The sequence below is a fragment of the Schistocerca gregaria genome, chromosome 3 (genome assembly GCF_023897955.1).
Source record: "Schistocerca gregaria isolate iqSchGreg1 chromosome 3, iqSchGreg1.2, whole genome shotgun sequence".
Classification (NCBI taxonomy): Eukaryota; Metazoa; Arthropoda; class Insecta; order Orthoptera; family Acrididae; genus Schistocerca; species Schistocerca gregaria.
This window is the reverse complement of record NC_064922.1, coordinates 880,152,513-880,173,776: the sequence shown is the minus strand read 5'-3', so window position 1 is coordinate 880,173,776 and position 21,264 is coordinate 880,152,513. Positions and strand designations below refer to the sequence as shown.

Genomic DNA, 21,264 nt, shown 5'->3' with positions numbered 1-21,264 from the left:
GCGGACCCTCCAGATCCGCATTTCCTTAAATCACGCCATCCCAGAACGTATTACGCGACCCCGTTACACCGTGGGTAGCGCGTTTTCGCGTCAGATCGCATTGTTTTTATTTTTTGTCAGATTTTGCAGGACGATCAGAACCATATCTGGTCACTCCCAGCATACGTATATAACTGACAAAATTACGACAGTTAAAAAACAAGAAGGCAAGACGTGCGTTAATGATACTGCCATTGCAGTACTGGTGGTAAATATACACGCATGCTGCCTCGATCGCCGAGATTTTTATTTTTTTCCTAGCATGTGCTCATTTTTAATGCCTTATATACTGTCATCAGATAAAACGGTTGGCCCAGACTGAACTGCGGTGATTCAGAGCTTACGAGACTACAGATCACATTGACGTGCTACTCGTAGTCAAGCGGCGGTCTATAAGGCGACGAAACCAGTCATATTTTAACAAAGATTTTTAAAAAAATACTTACATATAAAAAATACTTTGCGACCGACAAAGAAAATTTTAATTTTATTATTGCGTGAGCATTTTCGAGGAAATAACAATGCAGTGATAGGCTGCAAACTCCCCTACAAGAGTACAATGAGTGCGCCACACAGAAGTCTTTCAGCATAAGTCTGAAAACCTGGGGTGCGTTTCTAGCATTTTTCAGTTCTGCGAGAACCCTACTGAAAATGGAACCTGCATATAAAGCAAACCTCTCTGTACGGTGGTTCAGGAAATGTTACCGAACCACAGACCGTTTTTCTGGCGAGTGTGTCTGCGATTATTGCAGACGTCACCGTCGAGACCATGTACCATCTAAATGCTGACTGAGTCCGAATCCAATTTACAAGCTTTCGTACGCTGCTTAAGGTAGTTTATCCGTCTACGCAACTACTACAGGTGTGTGCTTACTTTATTATACGCGTTTCCTTTAGTGATTTCAAACATCCTCAGTAGTCTGGAATTTGACCCCAACGAAACAAATGCCTTGGCCGCAGCGTCTACAGGAAGCCTGCCCATACCGATCTGTACTTGCACGCAATAGGCCATCACCCGGCACAGAAGTGCACTGCGTCACGAACATTGGTACATCGTACAAGAATCATCAAACGCTGATAACCTGCCCTTTGAGTTGAGCCAAATACGAAAGGTCTTCAGGAGCAATTGCTATAACGTTCCTCAAATAAATGAAGTGAGTTCAAGCAAGAGTTGCAATAAGACCACCGACGAGGAGCAGGAACAAGATATGTTTCGAATGTTGCCAATTTTAAATCGGACAAACCATACGCACTATCGACCAACGCAGGAAGGATCATTAGAGGTTTTATTGCCTACGTTATCCCGAGAAATCGCCTACGTTATCCCGAGGAATCTGCTCTGGTTGAACAAGCTTTAGAAAACAGTCATCGTATAATATTTGACGAAACCTCCGTCCTGGCTCCTACTATCGGCTTCTGGGACTACGCAATCAGCGAATCAGCGATAATGCCCTAAATAGAGACGGTGGCCTCCAGCTCAGCACGGCGTGGGCTCCAGCGATCGCGCGATTGAAGCGGGCACATCGAACGTCGAATCAACGTATGCCTTTACCAGTAAATGGTGATGCCGCGAGCACCTGTGACGTCACAGTCGGCGGCGTACCAGCAGCCCACTGATTGTCACACGACTTGACAATGACCAATGAGTGATTGGCCGAAAGTCCGGTGTAATTTTAATCACTTGACGCAGCTGGAAATCCGAGAGCTTTTTATTCACAATATTTACGATTCTTTTGCTTGCAGTTCGTTACGAAGCGCGCTGTATTTAGATGTACTGTCAAACCAAAATTGTAAAATATTTTTGATTCGAGAAACACGAACAATTTTTAAATTATTGAAACAAAACGCGTGTGGTAAAATAAATACGTAGTTTAGTAGCTGCATAATAGGATTTGAAATTTCTTAAGTAATTATACAGCAACCATACCATACCCACATAGAAGGTGAACCTCAAACATTGATCGTGGTTGTTCGTGAGTGCTTTGTCGTAAGGAAAATTTCATCTCCAGTGACTCACTACAGCGCAATTCCTCGATTTCTTATCAAGTTGTGACTGTGACAATCGACATTTTGGGCAACTTCTCTAAAGAAATAGTTTTGTGTTGCTATGTACCACACTGTAACCAGGGTTGTAGCATTTTTCTTTGTTTTGGCAAACTGTAGTCTGTTTACGTAACCGCCGCAACATTGTCGGAGTTCAGACCACAAGCCTAAGAGACTTGAGAGCAATTAACCATGTTGTCTACAGCGAGTAAAACGATTCAATGAAAACACTTTTAAAATCGCGATACACATTTACACGCATTTACATTGGTGTAAAGTACAGTCACAGAAGTGGGCCAAATGAATTGCTGGGTAACACGACATTGTAGACATGCATATATGTCCAAAGGAGCGCTATATCTTACTTCTCAAGAAGACAGGCACTGATATTTCGTAGTTGTTCTTCAATATCAGGTCCTCAACTCTCAATAAATGTGTCCTTCCTGAACGGGAATACAGAGTGTTACAAAAAGGTACGGCAAAACTTTCAGGAAACATTCCTCACACACAAATAAAGAAAAGATGTTATGTGGACGTGTGTCCGGAAACGCTTAATTTCCATGTTAGAGCTCATTTCAGTTTCGTCAGTATGTACTGTACTTCCTCGATTCACCGCCATGATTTCATACGGAATACTCTACCTGTGCTCCTAGAACATGTGCCTTTACAAGTACGACACAACATGTGGTTCATGCACGATGGAGCTCGTGCACATTTCAGTCGAAGTGTTCGTACGCTTCTCAACAACAGATTCGGTGACCGATGGATTGGTAGAGGCGGACCAATTCCATGGCCTCCACGCTCTCCTGACCTCAACCCTCTTGACTTTCATTTATGGGGGCATTTGAAAGCTCTTGTCTACGCAACCCCGGTACCAAATGTAGAGACTCTTCGTGCTCGTATTGTGGACGACTGTGATACAATACGCCATTCTCCAGGGCTGCATCAGCGCATCAGGGATTCCATGCGACGGAGGGTGGATGCATGTATCCTCACTAACGGAGAACAATTTGAACATTTCCTGTAACAAAGTGTTTGAAGTCACGCTGGTACGTTCTGTTGCTGTGTGTTTCCATTCCATGATTAATGTGATTTGAAGAGAAGTAATAAAATAAGCTTTAACATGGAAAGTAAGCGTTTCCGGACACATGTCCATATAACATATTTTCTTTCTTTGTGTGTGAGAAATGTTTCCTGAAAGTTTGTCAGTACCTTTTTGTAACACCCTGTATATCTAACGTACGAGTGCAAATATACCTAACGTATCAGTGCGTGTTGTGACAGATGAAGGACGACATATGGAAGTTTAGGTTTGCGCATGGACAGCCGAAGCGATTAAGGCGACCGCTCGCGTAAAGTGGGAAATACGGGTTCGACTCCCGGTCCGGCACATTGTCGTCATTCTGATATACAGCCGATGGTACATATTCGCAATTGTAGGCAGAGTTGACGCTTTCCTTCTATATGCTGCCTGCCTCTCTGTGCCTTACGTTTTCTCCACGGATCAGGTACCGTCCAGGACAGCAGCTGTACACGACACAAGACAAGAGTTGTGTGTGACCCATTCCAGTTGGTACGATGGCCTCGCCTGATATGAGGGGTGCAGAACAGAATTACAATGTGGCAGGCCGCCACCTAAGGGTCTGCCACTACTTTGTCATCTGCAAGGGATTGTGCGCGGTTGCCTGGCACCGCATATGGAGAATCCAGGCCTTGGTGAATTGTGGGCGTTTCGCTTGCCCATGCTCCAACAAGGCATTAAGTCATAATTGTATGGTGCATGCGTGTGTGCGCGGCCGGCGGCGCCTGGCGGGATGAGGAAGAGGTGGGTGCGTCACGTTCCCACGCGCGGCTGCGTCCAGGAAGCGGCAGATGAGGCGCTTCCCCTGCCGCTGCCGCGGGATGTCGCCGCGCAACACCCAGTACGCATCTCCAGCAAGTCCATTAGCCACAAGGTCGCGAGGAGTTTTAACACGACAGCGACATCATCACGACTCCACAAAGCTGCAATTTGATGCGGCAAAACAGCTGAAAAAAATCCACCCCAGTTAGAATGCCAGCAAAGCGTGGAAACCAACAACAGGATTCCTAATGATGAGTTTACTCCTGCTATTTCACTTAATCCAACACTGACCGTAACAACACGGCTTTCGAGCGATGCGCATAAAACCAGTTCCACACCGTACGGAGTGTAGATGGGTCGTTCGCGAACTAACGGGTCCAGAGGAACGGTTCACCATGATGAACGGAACTAGCGAGGAACGAATTCTAGGAACGGTCTTTCGTAGTTCACTTCGGTCGCGACTTTCTACTTATAGTTCCCAGGAACGGGAAAGGGTCGGTCTCGTTCCAGCCTCGGTCCCGTTCCCGTCTGTCTCGGTCTCGCTCGGCTGGACTCGTCCTCCTTCGCGTGGCCACTCGTCGCAGTTCCACTGCCGACTGCTCATAGTTCAGTATCAAGTTTCTGTTGTTTGCTTTGCACGCCCATTCCAGATCTGTTTCAAACCTATTTTGAACTCTGAAATTCTGCTTCTTTTCGTATTCTGTTCAGCGTCCACGGCTGGTAATTAAAATTTATTTTATAATTGCGTAAATTACATAAAAATTACGTGGTATGTAATACATACATCTTTTCAAGTAACATAACAGCGAATCAGCTTACTTCACTATTTCGATAAACAGCAGAAGAAATACTTGTAAAAAGGCACGATTTTTTGTTATTACACATGCAAAGGACGTCGGCACGGCACACATGAGTGGCCATTTTCCGTCTTTCTTTCATCCAAGGTTAAAGAGCACGTTCACTGTTATGGAAGGCAGACCGACTTACAACCGAAAGAAGCCCGCGCTTCGTAATTGAGTGTATGGTGTTACATTTTGTAAAGAGAATATGATAACTCCTACAATATTATTTCAGTGGTACAGGGTAGGGCACGAAAAATCGGCCCCGAGTACTAGACTGCTCATTGTCGCTTACCAATTGTTGTCTATCGTTTCGGGCGAGCAGTCTGTACTCGGGGCCGGTTTTCGCGAGCCACCTTACTGCGATCAGCCGCATAGCGCTACAGTTGGCTAAACGAGATGTTTTGCAGAATCACGAAAATTACGAGTGTGTGAGAATTATGTTATGAATAAAAACTCTGTACTCTAGGGGGGAGGCAAGTGCCCCTTTTCGCGCCTTCCATCTTCAATCATCTATGGGGCTAATTTTGAATTTTTCAGAAGAACCATATACCAAGCACAAAGAACGGTGAACGAATAAAAATGAACGGTTCCCAAAAAAGAGCGATCACCAGTGAACTAGTTCCCAAGGATGAACGACTTTGCCCATCTCTAATGGATTGTGGTTCAGTGTATGTAAAGTACTTCTACATGTATATCTACATAATCCACAAACCACAGTACGGTGTACGGTGCAGGGTAACCTGTAGCACTACTAGACATTTCCTCTGTTGTTCCACTCACAAACAGAGCGTGGGAAAAACTGTCTATACCTCGGAACGAGCCCTAGTTTCTCTTATCTTATTTTCGTGGTCCTTACGCAAAATGTACGTTGGCGGCAGTAGAATCGTTCTGCAGTCAGCTTCAAATGCCGGTTCTCTAAATTTTCTCGACAGTTCTCCTCGAAAAGAAAATCCTCTTCCCTCCAGGGACTCCCGTTTGACTTCCCCAAGCATCTCCGTAACACTTACGTGTTGCTCGAGCCTACCGGTGACAAATCTAGCAGCCCGCCTCTAAATTGCTCTGATGTTTCTTTTAATCCGACCTGGTGCCGATTCCAGACACTCGAGCAGCACTCGAGAATGGGTTTACTACTGCCCTATATCCGATCTCCTTTACAGATGAACAACACTTTCCTAAAAAAATCTCCCAATAAATCGGGGTAATCATTCGTCTTCCCTGTTAAGGTCCTTACATGCTCGTTCCATTTCATATCACTTTCCAACGTTACGCCAAAATGTTTAATCGTCGCGACTTTCAAGCAGCAAACTATGAATGCTATTTCCGAACATTACGGGATGGTTTTCCTACTGATCTGCAATTTTTCTGCGTTTAGAGCTAGCTGCCACTCATCAGACCAATTAGAGATGTTGTCAAAGCCATGTTGTATCCTACAAATAGTCACTCGACGATACCTCTCCGTGTACCTAGGGAGGAGGAGGAGATTAGTGTTTAACGTCAAGTCGACAACGAGGTCATTAGAGACGGAGCGCAAGCTCGGGTTAGGGAAGGATGGGGAAGGAAATCGGCCGTGCCCTTTCAAAGGATCCATTCCGGCATTTGCCTGAAGCGATTTAGGGAAATCACGGAAAACCTAAATCAGGATGGCCGGAGACGGGATTGAACCGTCGTCCTCCCGAATGCGAGTCCAATGTGCTAACCACTGCGCCACCTCGCTCGGTGTGTACCTAGGGGCGTCATCAGCCAACAGACGCAGGTAGCTGCTCTTCCTGTCCGCGTGGTCATTTATGTTAACAGTAAATAACATCGGTCCTGTCACACTTCCCTAGGGCACTTCTGAAGATGCCCGTAACTATGTTGAAGACTCGCAGCTGAGTACAACGTACTTGGTTCTTTTACTTAAGAAGTCTTCGAGCCACTCATACATCGGAACCTATTCCGTATGCTCGTACTTTCGTTAATGATGCAATGGGGCAGGGTGTAAAATGCTTTTCGGAACTTTACGAATATGGTTCAATATGGTTCAAATGGCTCTGAACACTATGGGACTTAACTCCTGAGGTCATCAGTCCCCTAGAACTTAGAACTACTTAAACCTAACTAACCTAAGGACATCACACACATCTATGCCCGAGGCAGGATTCGAACCTGCGGCCGTAGCGGTCACGCAGTACCAGACTGTAGCGCCTAGAACCGCTCGGCCACTCCGGGCCGCTACGAATATGGCTATTGCCCTTCATCCATAGTTCGCAAGTTATCAGACTTGCACCTGGCGAACGGTATACCCGACGGGACGCCCTGGCCACACGACATTTACATTTATGTAAGATGTTAGGAAGTTGGTCTGTAATTTTTCACATACACTCCTGGAAATGGAAAAAAGAACACATTGACGCCGGTGTGTCAGACCCACCATACTTGCTCCGGACACTGCGAGAGGGCTGTACAAGCAATGATCACACGCACGGCACAGTGGACACACCAGGAACCGCGGTGTTGGCCGTCGAATGGCGCTAGCTGCGCAGCATTTGTGCACCGCCGCCGTCAGTGTCAGCCAGTTTGCCGTGGCATATGGAGCTCCATCGCAGTCTTTAACACTGGTTGCATGCCGCGACAGCGTGGACGTGAACCGTATGTGCAGTTGACGGACTTTGAGCGAGGGCGTATAGTGGGCATGCGGGAGGCCGGGTGGACGTACCGCCGAATTGCTCAACACGTGGGGCGTGAGGTCTCCACAGTACATCGATGTTGTCGCCAGTGGTCGGCGGAAGGTGCACGTGCCCGTCGACCTGGGACCGGACCGCAGCGACGCAGGGATGCACGCCAAGACCGTAGGATCCTACGTAGTGCCGTAGGGGACCGCACCGCCACTTCCCAGCAAATTAGGTACACTGTTGCTCCTGGGGTATCGGCGAGGACCATTCGCAACCGTCTCCATGAAGCTGGGCTACGGTCTCGCCCACCGTTAGGCCGTCTTCCGCTCACGCCCCAACATCGTGCAGCCCGCCTCCAGTGGTGTCGCGACAGGCGTGAATGGAGGGACGAATGGAGACGTGTCGTCTTCAGCGATGAGAGTCGCTTCTGCCTTGGTGCCAATGATGGTCGTATGCGTGTTTGGCGCCGTGCAGGTGAGCGCCACAATCAGGACTGCATACGACCGAGGCACACAGGGCCAACACCCGGCATCATGGTGTGGGGAGCGATCTCCTACACGGGCCGTACACCTCTGGTGATCGTCGAGGGGATACTGAATAGTGCACGGTACATCGAAACCGTCATCGAACCCATCGTTCTACCATTCCTAGACCGGCAAGGGAACTTGCTGTTCCAACAGGACAATGCACGTCCGCATGTATCCCGTGCCACCCAACGTGCTCTAGAAGGTGTAAGTCAACTACCCTGGCCAGCAAGATCTCCGGATCTGTCCCCCATTGAGCATGTTTGGGACTGGATGAAGCGTCGTCTCACGCGGTCTGCACGTCCAGCACGAACGCTGGTCCAACTGAGGCGCCAGGTGGAAATGGCATGGCAAGCCGTTCCACAGGACTACATCCAGCATCTCTACGATCGTCTCCATGGGAGAATAGCAGCCTGCATTGCTGCGAAAGGTGGATATACACTGTACTAGTGCCGACATTGTGCATGCTCTGTTGCCTGTGTCTATGTGCCTGTGGTTCTGTCAGTGTGATCATGTGATGTATCTGACCCGAGGAATGTGTCAATAAAGTTTCCCCTTCCTGGGACAATGAATTCACGGTGTTCTTATTTCAATTTCCAGGAGTGTATGTTGTGTGCGGGCTGTCGAACTCGCTGCTCAAGACAACTTTCGGAAAACGTTTCAAAAGTGCTTCACAAGACTGTCTGTAGCCTCTGCAATGAATCCGTAGACTTCCCAGTCTACGGTAGGTTAAAGTCACCTCTGACTACTATTGCATGAAATTAGAATTAATTTAATATTTTCAGCTGCTGACGGGCGTTGATATATATATCAACGAGGACAGGTGAAAATGTGTGCCCCGACCGGGACTCGAACCCGGGCTCTCCTGCTTACATGGCAGACGCTCTATCCATCTGAGCCACCGAGGGCACAGAGGATAGTGCGACTACAAGGCGCACGCACGCCCCCCCCCCCCCCCCCCGCGCGAGACCCACATTCTCATCTTGTGTGCCCACACACTAAATTCTTAGTATCCCACTCCAGCACACTCATTACTCGTGGAAGACATTCTTACCAAGTCCCTTAAGAGTTCGGGGAATATGTATGCACCCGCACAGAAGAAGAAGGTGATGGCCGGTATTGCCAGAACTATATACTTACATGGTGTCTGTTCTTTCGGACATGTCCGAATTAGCATTAATAGTGTGCTCTTGCCACATGCACTTGGAGGTACAGAAGAGTCCCGCTAACCCGAAGCCCGGTAATCCGAGCGTTCGGTTAACGCGGACATGAAAAATGTTAGTCTAAGTATGGAAAACTGTGCGGTAAACTGGTGTACATACACACTATTTTAATTTACGCAGGACAGTAAACATGTATTAGAAAAATTGGCAAGAAAACATTACGTTTAAACAATGCATAACAATGAAAGAAAAGCTGTCGAACTTACTAAAATACAGCGAACACTTTATCCTTCTTTTCACATGACAAAAACTCAGTCATTGTTTTTTGGCGTACTGAAGACAGTCTGCTATATGACGCATAGTTGCGCCATCGTCTCATAAACATCAAATCAGCAGGTGTAGCAGTGGGCTCTTGCTCCAAATAACGTAGCGCGCGGTCAAGGGCTTCTGCTGCGTCACTGTGTGGCAACAGCTCTCCTTTGTCGCTTTCAGGTTCATTGTCACTTCCGTCACAGCAATTCACTTCTTCCTGGTCTTGAATCACAGCAGCAGTTAAATCAGCTTCAGTAAGGCTCTCCACACATGCCCCATCCGCTGCCATCCACTCATCTACGTCTCCTTCACTAGCTTCTTCACATCCAGGGATTGTCTGTATCAACTGTAGTAGATTTTCCTCTTCATTTTCAACTAGGTTGCCCTAAAATTCAAGAAATGTCCACAGTTTTCTCCATGATTTTCTCAGAGTATTTTCTTAAATATTTTGCCATGCCTCAGCGGCCCCATAAACACCATCCTTCACACTGGTCTTTTATTTTGTCCACTAAAGGAATGCTCTCATCTTGGTTCAGCATTCTTAAAAATTGTTTTCTGTAAATCAGTTTTAATGTTTGCAGTACGCCCTGGTCCATCGGCTGTAGAAGTGGTGTAACATTTGGCGGCAAAAACTTCGCCACAATTTCTCCATCACATAATTCCTCAGTGCTGGGGTGAGATGGTGCATTATCAATCAAAAAGATTGCGCGGGGAGACAAATGATTTTCCTTAGAAAACCGTCGAACAGAGGGAACTAACTGGCCGTGAAACCATTCTTTGAACAGCTTACCAGCGATCCATGCTTATTTCTGGTTGCGATAATAGACGGGCAGGGATTTCATGTCGCAGTTTTTAAAAGCTCTGGGCCTGGCAGATTTGCCGATCAGCATTAAAGGCAGCTTGTGATTACCAGCAGCGTTGCGGCACGCTAATAAAGTCACACGATCTTTGCACATTTTAAAACCAGGAGCATGGTCTTCTGCCTTTGATGCCAGGCTTTTTGTTGTCAATGCCCAAAAATTTAGGCGAGTCTCGTCAGCGTTATGAATTTGTTGGGGAGAATGCCTTCCCTCTCTTACCATTTTTTCAAACTCAACCAAGTATTCCTTTGCTGCATCACGGTCAGAAGAAAGCTTCTCTCCACTAATTTTTAGCTGACGGATTTCATGAGGTTTTTTGAATCTGCCCAACCAACCCGTACTCGCACTAAAAGACTCATTGCCATTCATTAACTTGTTCAGGTAAACAGCCCTCTCCTGAACCAGTGCTCCACTCAAAGAAGTTCCCCTTTCCTTTTGCTGAGTAAACCAAAGGAAAAGAGCTTCAACCACTTTATTCAAAGTTTGCCGAATTTCGAGTGTTTTCCCGAAGACGTTGCAGAGGACTGTTCAAGTTTCACTCGGCTCTTCTTCCAATCACTAATGGTTGCTTAACCAACACCCAGTTCCGTTGCCAGTTTAGATACATTCTCACCATTGTCTATCCGCTTCAAAGCATTCCGTTTTTCTTTGAGAGTTAACATTGTATGTTTTCGTTTACTCATGACGAAAATACGTAAACCACTACACCTCAACGAATACAATACAACTGTTACGCGTGCCTGCGATCGATGACTAACATAACAAAGCGCTTTGGGAGCCAACTGGCAGTGCACTGACCTCAGACACTACAAAGGTCTCAATGCACAACAACAAGGGCAGGGAGTGAGAGTGCGCCACTGTTCCTCCACTTTTTCCAATTTGTTACAATGGTGTACCTACTTATCTGCTTGGTATACTTCATCCTAGAAACTCGTCACCGTAATTCCGGCTAATCGGAACAAATCGGTAATCCGAACGAGGTCCGCCACAATTAGTTCGGATTAACGGGACTCTAATGTACTGTTGTTGTTGTGGTCTTCCGTCCTGAGACTGGTTTGATGCAGCTCTCCTTGCTACTCTATCCTGTGCAAGCTGCTTCATCTCCCAGTACCTACTGCAACCTACATCCTTCTGAATCTTAGTGTTTTCATCTCTTGGTCTCCGATTTTTCCCTCCACGCTGCCCTCCAGTGCTAAATTGGTGATCCCTTGATGCATCAAAACATGTCCTACCAACCGATGCCTTCTTCTAGTCAAGTTGTGTCACAAACTCCTCTTCTCCCCAATTTTATTCAATACCTCGTCATTACTTATGTGATCTACCCATCTAATCTTCAGCATTCTTCTGTAGCACCACATTTCGAAAGCTACTATTCTCTTCTCGTCCAAACTATTTATCGTCCATGTTTCACGTCCATACATGGCTACACTCTGTACGAATACTTTCAGAAACAACTTCCTGACGCTTAAATCTATACTCGATGTTAACAAATTTCTCTTCTTCAGAAACGCTTTTCTTGCCATTGCCAGTCTACATTTTATATCATCTCTACTTCGACCATCATCAGTTATTTTGCTCCCCAAATAGCAATACTCATTTACTACTTTAAGTGTCTCATTTCCTAAGCTAATTCCCTCAGCATCACGGTGTGGCCGTGCGGTTCTAGGCGCTTCAGTCTTGACCCGCGTGACCGCTACAGTCGCAGGTTCGAATCCTGCTTCGGGCATGGATGTGTGTGATGTCCTTAGGTTAGGTTAGGTTTAAGTAGTTCTAAGTTCTAGGGGACTGATGACCATAGATGTTAAGTCCTATAGTGCTCAGAGCCATTTGAACCGTTTGAACCATTATCCTCGTTTTGCTTTTGTTGATGTTCATCTTATACCGTCCTTACAAGACACTGTCCATTCCGTTCAACTGCTCTTCCAAGTCCTTTGTTGTCTCTGACAGAATTACAATGTCATCAGCGAACCTCAAAGTTTTAATTTCTTCTCCATGGATTTTAATACCTACTCTGAACTTTTCTTTTGTTTCCTTTACTGCTTGCTCAATATACAGATTGAATAAGTCGGGGATGTACTAGCCAACATAAAAACTTGTTGTTGTTGTTGTCTTCAGTCCTGAGACTGGTTTGATGCAGCTCTCCATGCTACTCTATCCTGTGCAAGCTGCTTCATCTCCCAGTACCTACTGCAACCTACATCCTTCTGAATCTGCTTAGTGTACTCATCTCTCGGTCTCCCTCTACGATTTTTACCCTCCACGCTGCCCTCCAATGCTAAATTTGTGATCCCTTGATGCCTCAAAACATGTCCTACCAACCGATCCCTTCTTCTAGTCAAGTTGTGCCACAAACTTCTCTTCTCCCCAATCCTTTTCAATACCTCCTCATTAGTTACGTGATCTATCCACCTTATCTTCAGTATTCTTCTGTAGCACCACATTTCGAAAGCTTCTATTCTCTTCTTGTCCAAACTAGTTATCGTCCATGTTTCACTTCCATACATGGCTACACTCCAAACAAATACTTTCAGAAAGGACTTCCTGATACATAATTCTATATTCGATGTTAACAAATTTCTCTTCTTCAGAAACGCTTTCCTTGCCATTGCCAGTCTACATTTTATATCCTCTCTACTTCGACCATCATCAGTTATTCATAAAAACTTATGACTTGTAATAACCATAATTATTAGTCTGCAGCTTATTGATGTAATATTGTCAGTATACCGTCCTCAGTGACCAACAGAAGTATCTACATTATACCCATTACACCATGTATTTGCGAAGACGCTGGTCATTAGTCTGAGAGAGAAAATCCGAGAGATTTGTAACAGGTTGGCTGGTGCGTGACGTGTAGTGTGTAGAGCGTAGCGAACTGTCCCGGGGCTGGGCTGCGTGACGGAGGCCGGCGCTCATTAGGCTGAAAGCTCGCGGCCGTCGCCGCACGCCTGTGCGACACACAGAAGCACAGCCTGCCTCCCACCTCTGACTAGCGTGCTGCTCCAGCCAGCGGCGAGGCGGCCCTCAGGCTACCCAGCAAAGCTTCGCCTCGTGAGTGTCACCTCACCGCGTCCAACTCACTCGAGCCGAACCTCACATTTCCCAGGTGTAACTGAACGCCACCGCCAAGCAGTAACACGCCGACGTTCAGAAAAATCAGACCCTCCAATTACGGGGGTCATACTATAGGTTGTGAGCGACCATTCGTTGTTGTTGTCTACGGTCAGAAGACTGGCTTGATGCATCTCTTGACGCTAGTCAAACCTTTACGAGTCTCTGGCTGGCTGCGTAGCATGACGTCTAGAAAACGTTCGATTGGTATTCTTATTGGAGCAGTGATTCAACTCTAATACGCGTCTCCAGACGTCCGCGTCACGGAAAGTTATATCAGATGTCAGCGACGATTTTTCCCGAGACGTTTGAGGTCCAGCGGTCCAGAGTTGCTTGCTTTTGTTCGCAGCCGAAAAATAGTTTTTTAGAAATAGAATTCATCTGTACTAAAGAGCCGACAAGAACCTAGAAGCAGATAAATTATTTTTGACCACTTTTGTAAGTAGGCTGTTTCGGTTCTTATATTGGTAACGCCACCGCCACGTACTGCTCTGTATGAAAATCACTGGCTGTGCTGCGTGCAGTCTGTGGCTGGCTTGCATGGTTGTTGGCTATTGTAGTGTTTGGCAGTTGGCTGTTAACAGCGCGTAGCGTTGCGCAGTTGGAGGTGAGCTGCCAGCAGTGGTGGATGTGAGGAGAGAGATGGCGGATTTTTGAGAGCGGATGATCTGGACGTGTGTCCCTCAGAAACAGTACATTTGTAAGAATGGATGTCATGAACTGCTATATATATTATGACTTTTGAACACTATTAAGGTAAATACTTTGTTTGTTCTCTATCAAAATCTTTCATTTGCTAACTATGCCTATCAGTAGTTAGAGCCTTCAGTAGTTTGAATCTTTTATTTAGCTGGCAGTATTGGCGCTCGCTGTACTGCAGTAGTTTGAGTAACGAAGATTTTTGTGAGGTTAGTGATTTGTGAAACGTATAGGTTAATGTTAGTCAGGGCCATTCTTTTGTAGGGATTATTGAAAGTCAGATTGCGTTGCTCTAAAAATATTGTGCGACAGTTTAGTGTTGATCAGAATAGGTAAAGAGCGAAATGTCTGAGTACGTTCAGTTTTGCCCAGCTGTTTGAAAATCAAATAATGCAAGAGATTCATCAGCACAGTAATTCAATTAAGTTTTCTAAGGGGACGTTTCACTGTGAACACTGAAGAAATTTGCTATCGTTTGCGTGGATAGATTGCTACGATAGAGGAGCTCCACCTTAGTGTTATGACATACTTTGTAGGAGACTGACAAAGACGTGCATAGTTTGACCGGTAAAAACAAACGCACGTATGTGCATCTTTAGGAAAGTGAAAGCTCGATTCTACCACTAGCAGCATTTTCTTCTCGAGACGACATCGAATGCGATCGCTGCCTTCACTGCTGTTGCCTGTCTTGCACGTACAAGCAAAACTGGAAGTTAGGGGTAAGAGTGAGAAATCAACAGTTCAAAAAGACTTTCTGGTACGCGATCTTACGGCCCCGCGCCGTAACGTGGTAACCAAATGTTATTAGCCTAATGGCGCAGTAGCTGTTCATATGGAGTGGGAATACGAGCTGTCCACTCATTAACTGCAATAGAGCCACTATGATAATTCACTATGATATGAGCACATTATAAAAAATTGTTGATACTGTGTGGGGGTATGTGCTGCAGTAGTCGGTTAAGATGTAAGCCCAAACACATCGCGATATTCCAAAGCATACGAAAACTCTTTCAAGGACGATCAAGCGTATGGGTAGAACCGCAGACGTTCGTCCATAAGTCGTCGGTGGACGACCAGACCCCCTTTTGCCGGAACGGGCGCTGACTGGCAGCAGAGATTTGCGGTGGAGTTTTCTTAATTGTGACACTTCAGACTCGGAGGAGGAAATCTTGTCAACACGAGTATTCTAGTATGAGCGTAGCAAAAGTGAGAAATATTAGGATTTAAAATCACGTCGACGACGAGGTTGTTAGAGGAGGAACACAAGCTCGGATTTGGGGAGAACTTCGCCGAGTCATTCTGAATTTTGCCTAAAGCGATTTAGGGAAAGCGCGGAAAAAATCTAAATTTGAGTGCCAGAACGGAAATTCGAACCTCTGTCTTTCCATATGCCTGTCTAGGGTCTTACTGCTGCAATCAGCGAGTACCACTAACTCTGTGGGAACTGGCAAACGACCTCAAATAACGGAGACTGGCAGTGGGTAAGGACCCGAGGCTGAGCAGGATGGCGTAGTGGCGAGACACTTGACTCAGATCTCCGTCTGGGTATCCAAATTTGCATTTTCCGTGGTTTTCCAAAATAGGTTAAGGTAAATGCCCAAATGATTCCTTTGAAAGGACACTGTCACTTTCCTCTCTTATTCTGTTGCTTATCGAGCATGTGCTACGTCTCTTAAGAATCCTGCTGTCGAGGGGAGGTTTGATCCTATTATTTCCTCATTCTTACATTTAGTGTTACGTTATTGTATCGGACCGCGACTCGAACTCGGGACCTTTGCCTTTCGCGGGCAAGTGCTCTACCAACTGAGCTACCCAAGCACGACTCACGCCTCGTCCTCACAGCTTTACTCCCGCCAGTACCTCGTCTCCTACTTTCCAAACTTCACAGAAGCTCTCCTGCGAACCTTGCAGAACTGCCCGCATCTCGTGGTCGTGCGGTAGCGTTCTCGCTCCCCACGCCCGGGTTCCCGGGTTCGATTCCCGGCGGCGTCAGGGATTTTCTCTGCCTCGTGATGGCTGGGCGTTGTGTGATGTCCTTAGGTTAGTTAGGTTTAAGTAGTTTAAGTTCTAGGGGACTGATGACCTCAGATGTTAAGTCCCATAGTGCTCAGAGCCATTTGAACCTTGCAGAGCTAGCACTGGAAGAAAGGATATTGCGGAGACATGACTTAGACACAGCCTAAGTGATGTTTACAGAATGAGATTGTCACTCTGCAGCGCAGTGTACGCTGATATGGAACTTCCTGACAAATCTCATTCTGGAAACATCCCCAAGGCTGTGGCTAAGCCATGTCTCCGCAATATCCTTTCTTCCAGGAGTGCTAGTTCTGCAAGGTTCCCAGAAGAGCTTCTGTGAAGTTTGGAAAGTAGGAGACGAGGTTCTGGCGGAAGTAAAGCTGCGAGGACGGGGCGTGAGTCGTGGTTGGGTAGCTCAATTGGTAGAGCACTTGCCCTCGAAAGGCAAAGGTCCCGAGTTCGAGTCTCGGTCCGGCACGCAGTTTTAATCTACCAGGAAGTTTCATATCAGGGCATACTCCGCCGCAGAGTGAAAATCTCATTCTGGGTCTATTCAATGATGTCCTGTAACAGAGTCATCATTTTTTCAACCGAAATTGGCAGAGGAAAGAAATGCGCAGCATTACTTATTGAACGTCGGTCGTACGTATGATCCAACACTGTACCACGGTGATTTTTCCGGGTGTTTCCGAGGCGATTTAAAGTTGGCAGTACGCACCCTAGGCTACCGTCAGAGTGACTGAGAGTCGACCGATCGTCCGCCGACTGACAAAAAAACCTATACTGAGTGCGAGGTGTTTATTTTGGTGAAGCTCGAGACGAGTCATTGCCCAGTGACGGTTACAGTGGCGCAGTAGCAGTGCTGTAGTCTATTTTACCCGCAGGTGTACGTATTTCCTCGTGACGTGCGAGCCGTTCTTTGCGGCACTGATGTGTTCTAGTAGGGAGACAACGTCTGCAGATGCTGCCGCCACCACGCCTGCTGCCGGCGGTGCAGCCAATCAATAGCGACGCCTGCCCTGCGTCACACCACGGGGGGAGCGATGGCATGTATGCCGGGCCGCCAGCGCTCGCCGTCCCGTCCCGTGCGATCTCATTCTGCTACACCGGGAGGCCCTACACACAGGAAAGCGTGTCACGTTCTGAGTAACGGTTGCGTGACAGTGACGTAAGCAAGTGTTCGTGATTTCTTTACGGAATCTCTTGCGACGTAACTTCCATGGGATAATGTACGACTAAGTTCGTTACAACATGGAAGCTTCAGGGTTCGATCGACTACACTGATGACTCTGCAGTCAGAGGGTTGAGAACACAAACGTAAAGCCATCAAAAGCCTACTGAACATTAAAGATCAGGGAACTCACAGAATAACATACGCCACACTGCAGATTCACATTTTACGTAACTGATTTATTCAGCAGGATTTAGCTTCGAACTGATTAATGGTCCTTAACCCCCACTCTGATGGGCAAAGGATATCCCGTCATCTGGAGTAACTTTCACAAATCTCTATACAGGAATTCTCATCTGACTGCACTCGCTATCGCGAAATACGCACATCTCCGATAGTCATAACCAAACATCCACTCTTACATCAGTAAAATGATGGCCGTAACGCAATTTCCTTGCATTTTCCAGCAGCTCCCAAGAGCATATCTCCTACCACAATGCCCACCGACTTCACCTAGCTTAAGCCAATTGGATCTCAAGTAGCTCCGCACCACATAACGCACTTCTTACAACACTTTGACATATCTTGTGCAGTCGAAATGGAACGAAAATGACGTGGAAATGTGAATGTAAATGGAGCATCATTTCTACACTAATAATTCTACAATTAATTCGCATGTTTTAAATGAAACATTTGATACTGTGTCTACTGACGCTAATTACTATACCTTTGAACATAGATGTACGTTTATCGAACTTTCAATCAAATACGGTCGGCAAGGTCTATATGTTAAATTAATTTGTTAGTCTATTAATTACGTACCGCTTTATTTATAACACTTATCATCACAGCATATTTAATAATAATGTAATTTTCATTGCTACTCGACATAATGGCTACTGTGCAGTGCCATTATCCGATATTATGTTATTTATAGTGCTTAAACGTTTACAGTGTAGAGTCTAGTTACACTCGTAATTGCAGTTTGTGCTTGTGTACATAGGATTGCATTTCTTTAGCCGGCCGGAGTGGCGGAGCGGTTCTAGGGCTAGGCGCCAGGTTCGAATCCTGCCTCGGGCATGGATGTGTGTGATGTCCTTACGTTAGTTAGGTTTAAGTAGTTCTAAATTCTAGGGGACTGATGACCTTAGAAGTTAAGTCCCATAGTGCTCAGAGCTATTTGAACCATTGCATTTCTTTGACGTAAGCTTACTGAATCTCATTCTAAGTTACAAGGGTGCTCGTTCTGTTCAGAGCCTTGATATTTCGAAAGAACGCAGCTTCGGAAACGTATAGCTGTTTAGCGGCCCTTCTGGCGTTCACTTGTTGGTGCTTACCACGTAAGACCAGAAGCTCACTCCTGCTAATCCCTCCTTCATCCGTAGGCCTTCGCCATACCGACCTCGGCGGAACCCTTTACTGTTTGTCTTCCCCCAGTCAAACACAGTACAAAGAACAGTTTACTATAGTAATTCCGCATTGGACCGTCTGCCATAAAGGAACCATTCCTGGTGTTCTTCAGCAGCTCAGATTAATGGTTATGCTCCTTTGCAGCTCTGGTCTTCCCACAACACTCGTTATGGACCATCTGCCAATCCTCCAGAATACGAGCCCTGTCATTAGAACACTCACTGCTTATACAGGGCGAGACAGAAGTCACGAAAAGGTCTACAGAGGGCCTTTATCTGCGACGCAGTGGTGGACAGCTACCTGAGATCCACACTAAGTGTAAACAGTCTGCCATTCTTGGTCTTTCAAGTCTTTGAAACACTAATGGAAACTTCTAATAAACAAGGAATTCATTTGCAGTTATAATTCTTTCGTGACTTTTCACCCGCCCTATAATAAGCTCTCCGGACAAAATATTAGTGAGTCCCTTAAGACATCAGACTGGTCATTCTGAAGCGCTGCATATGGCGTATTAGGCGGAAGTAAAATAGTTGGGTCGACTCGGAACGCGGCAGAATAGCAGAAAGGAGCTACCGGCAGTGCGGAATCAGTGTAGTAAGATGGGCCGACGTGGAGATGTGACGGAGAGGCAGAAAGGTGCTGCCTCATATCAAGGCACCCGTGATAACACCGTGAAGAAACTGTAAGATTTGATGGTTTATCACCGAGAACTGTCCAACGTGCTTACAGGGAATGGTGTACCATTCGTGCCCATGTAACAGTGCAAAAGGACACTAACCGTGCAAAGGTCGTGACCAACAAGAGCTGAAGAGGAGTGTGGCATCTTCTTAATGACAACTTACAGGGAATGGTGTACCATTCGTGCCCATGTAACAGTGCAAAAGGACACTAACCGTGCAAAGGTCGTGACCAACAAGAGCTGAAGAGGAGTGTGGCATCTTCTTAATGACAACATTGGTTTCAAACGCGATGGAAATAGCTGCTGTCGGTGAATACATGCCCATATCGACCAGTCTCCTAGTGAACACTGCGAAGGGAACTGCAGGCTGTGGTAATTTGAAGTCGTGTACCTCGCAAAATGCCACTGCTCACCGCGGAACTTAAAAACTGCAATGGAAGAAAAAAAACTTTTCTCTTGACATAGTTTTTACGCTGAAGAATCAAAGAAACTGATACACCTGTCTAATATCGTGTAGGACCCCCGCGAGCACGTAGAAGTTCCGCAACACGACGTGGCATAGACTCGACTAACCTCAGAAGTAGTGCTGGAGGGAACTGACACCATGAATCCGTAAGAGTACGAGGAGGTGGAGATCTCTTTTGAACAGCACGTTGCAAGGGATTCCACATATGCTCAGTAATGTTCATGTCTGGGGAGCCAGCGGAAGTATTTAAACTCATAAGAGTCTTAGAGTCACTCTGTATCAATTCTGGACGTGTGGGGTGTCACATTGTCCTATTTTAATTGTCCAAGTCCGTCGGAATGCACAATGGACATGAATGGGTGCAGGTTATCAGATAGGATGCTTGCGTACGTGTCACCTGTCAGAATCGTATCTAGACGTAATAGGGGTCTCATATCACTCCAACTGCATACACCCCATACCATTACAGAGCCTGCTGACATGCAGGGTCAATGGATTCATGAGGTTGTCTCCATATCCGTACACGTCCATCCGCTCGATACAATTTGAAACGAGACTAGTCCGACCAGGCAACGTGTTTCTGGTCACCAAGAGTCCAATGTCGATGTTGGACGGGGCCAGGCGAGGCGTAAAACTTTGTGTCGTGCAGTCATCGAGGGTACACGAGTGGGCCTTCGGCTCCGAAAGCACACATCGATGATTTTCCGTTGAATGGTTCGCACGCTGACACTTGTTGATGGCCCAGCATCGAAATCTGCAGCAGCTTGCGGAAGGGTTGCTATTCTGTCACGTTTAAGGATTCTCTTTAGTCGTCATTGGTCGCGTTTTTGCAGGATCTTTGTCGGACCGCAGCGATGTTGGAGATTTGATGTTTTGCCGGATTCCTGATATTCAGGGTACACTCGTTAAGTGGTCGTACGGGAAAATCCCCACTTCTTCGCTACCTCAGAGATGCTGTGTCCCATCGTTCGTGCGCCGACTGTACCACCACATTCAAACCCACTTAAATCTTGATAACCGGCCAGTTTGGCAACAGTAACCGATCTAACAGCTGTAACCGATCTAACAACTGCGCCAGACACTTTTTGACAGGCGTTGTCGACCGCAGCGCCGTACCTGTTTACATATCTCTATATTTAAATACGCGTGACTATACCAGTTTCTTTGGCGCTTCATTGTATTTTCCTTGCGCGTTTCGCTGTGCGCCATTTTCAAAGGATTAAATAAATAACATACAGTGTCTTAGGTCCAGAAAATGGCAAAAACAAATTTGTCCGACACGTACAGGGTGTTCCGAAACTATTCCTTCAAATCAATACAGAAGGTAGAGAACATCAAAACAAATATATTTCGATAAGGAACGTGTGGTCTCCAAGTCATTCTGTAATGTTAGGGGCCGCGCGGGATTACCTGAGCGGTCTGGGGCGCTGCAGTC

General features: G+C 46.4%; 1 protein-coding gene and 2 non-coding genes across 7 annotated transcripts in view; 1 reads left to right on the top strand and 2 right to left on the bottom strand.

Moving 5' to 3' along the window:
* Positions 1–21,264, bottom strand: part of LOC126354996 (protein shank) — a 289,319-nt gene that overhangs the window by 144,674 nt on the left and 123,381 nt on the right. The window lies entirely within an intron of this gene.
* Positions 8,777–8,851, bottom strand: Trnat-ugu (transfer RNA threonine (anticodon UGU)). The gene has a single exon. It is a non-coding gene; the product is annotated as a tRNA-Thr (tRNA).
* On the top strand, positions 16,508–16,582 carry Trnas-cga (transfer RNA serine (anticodon CGA)). Its single transcript has one exon. It is a non-coding gene; the product is annotated as a tRNA-Ser (tRNA).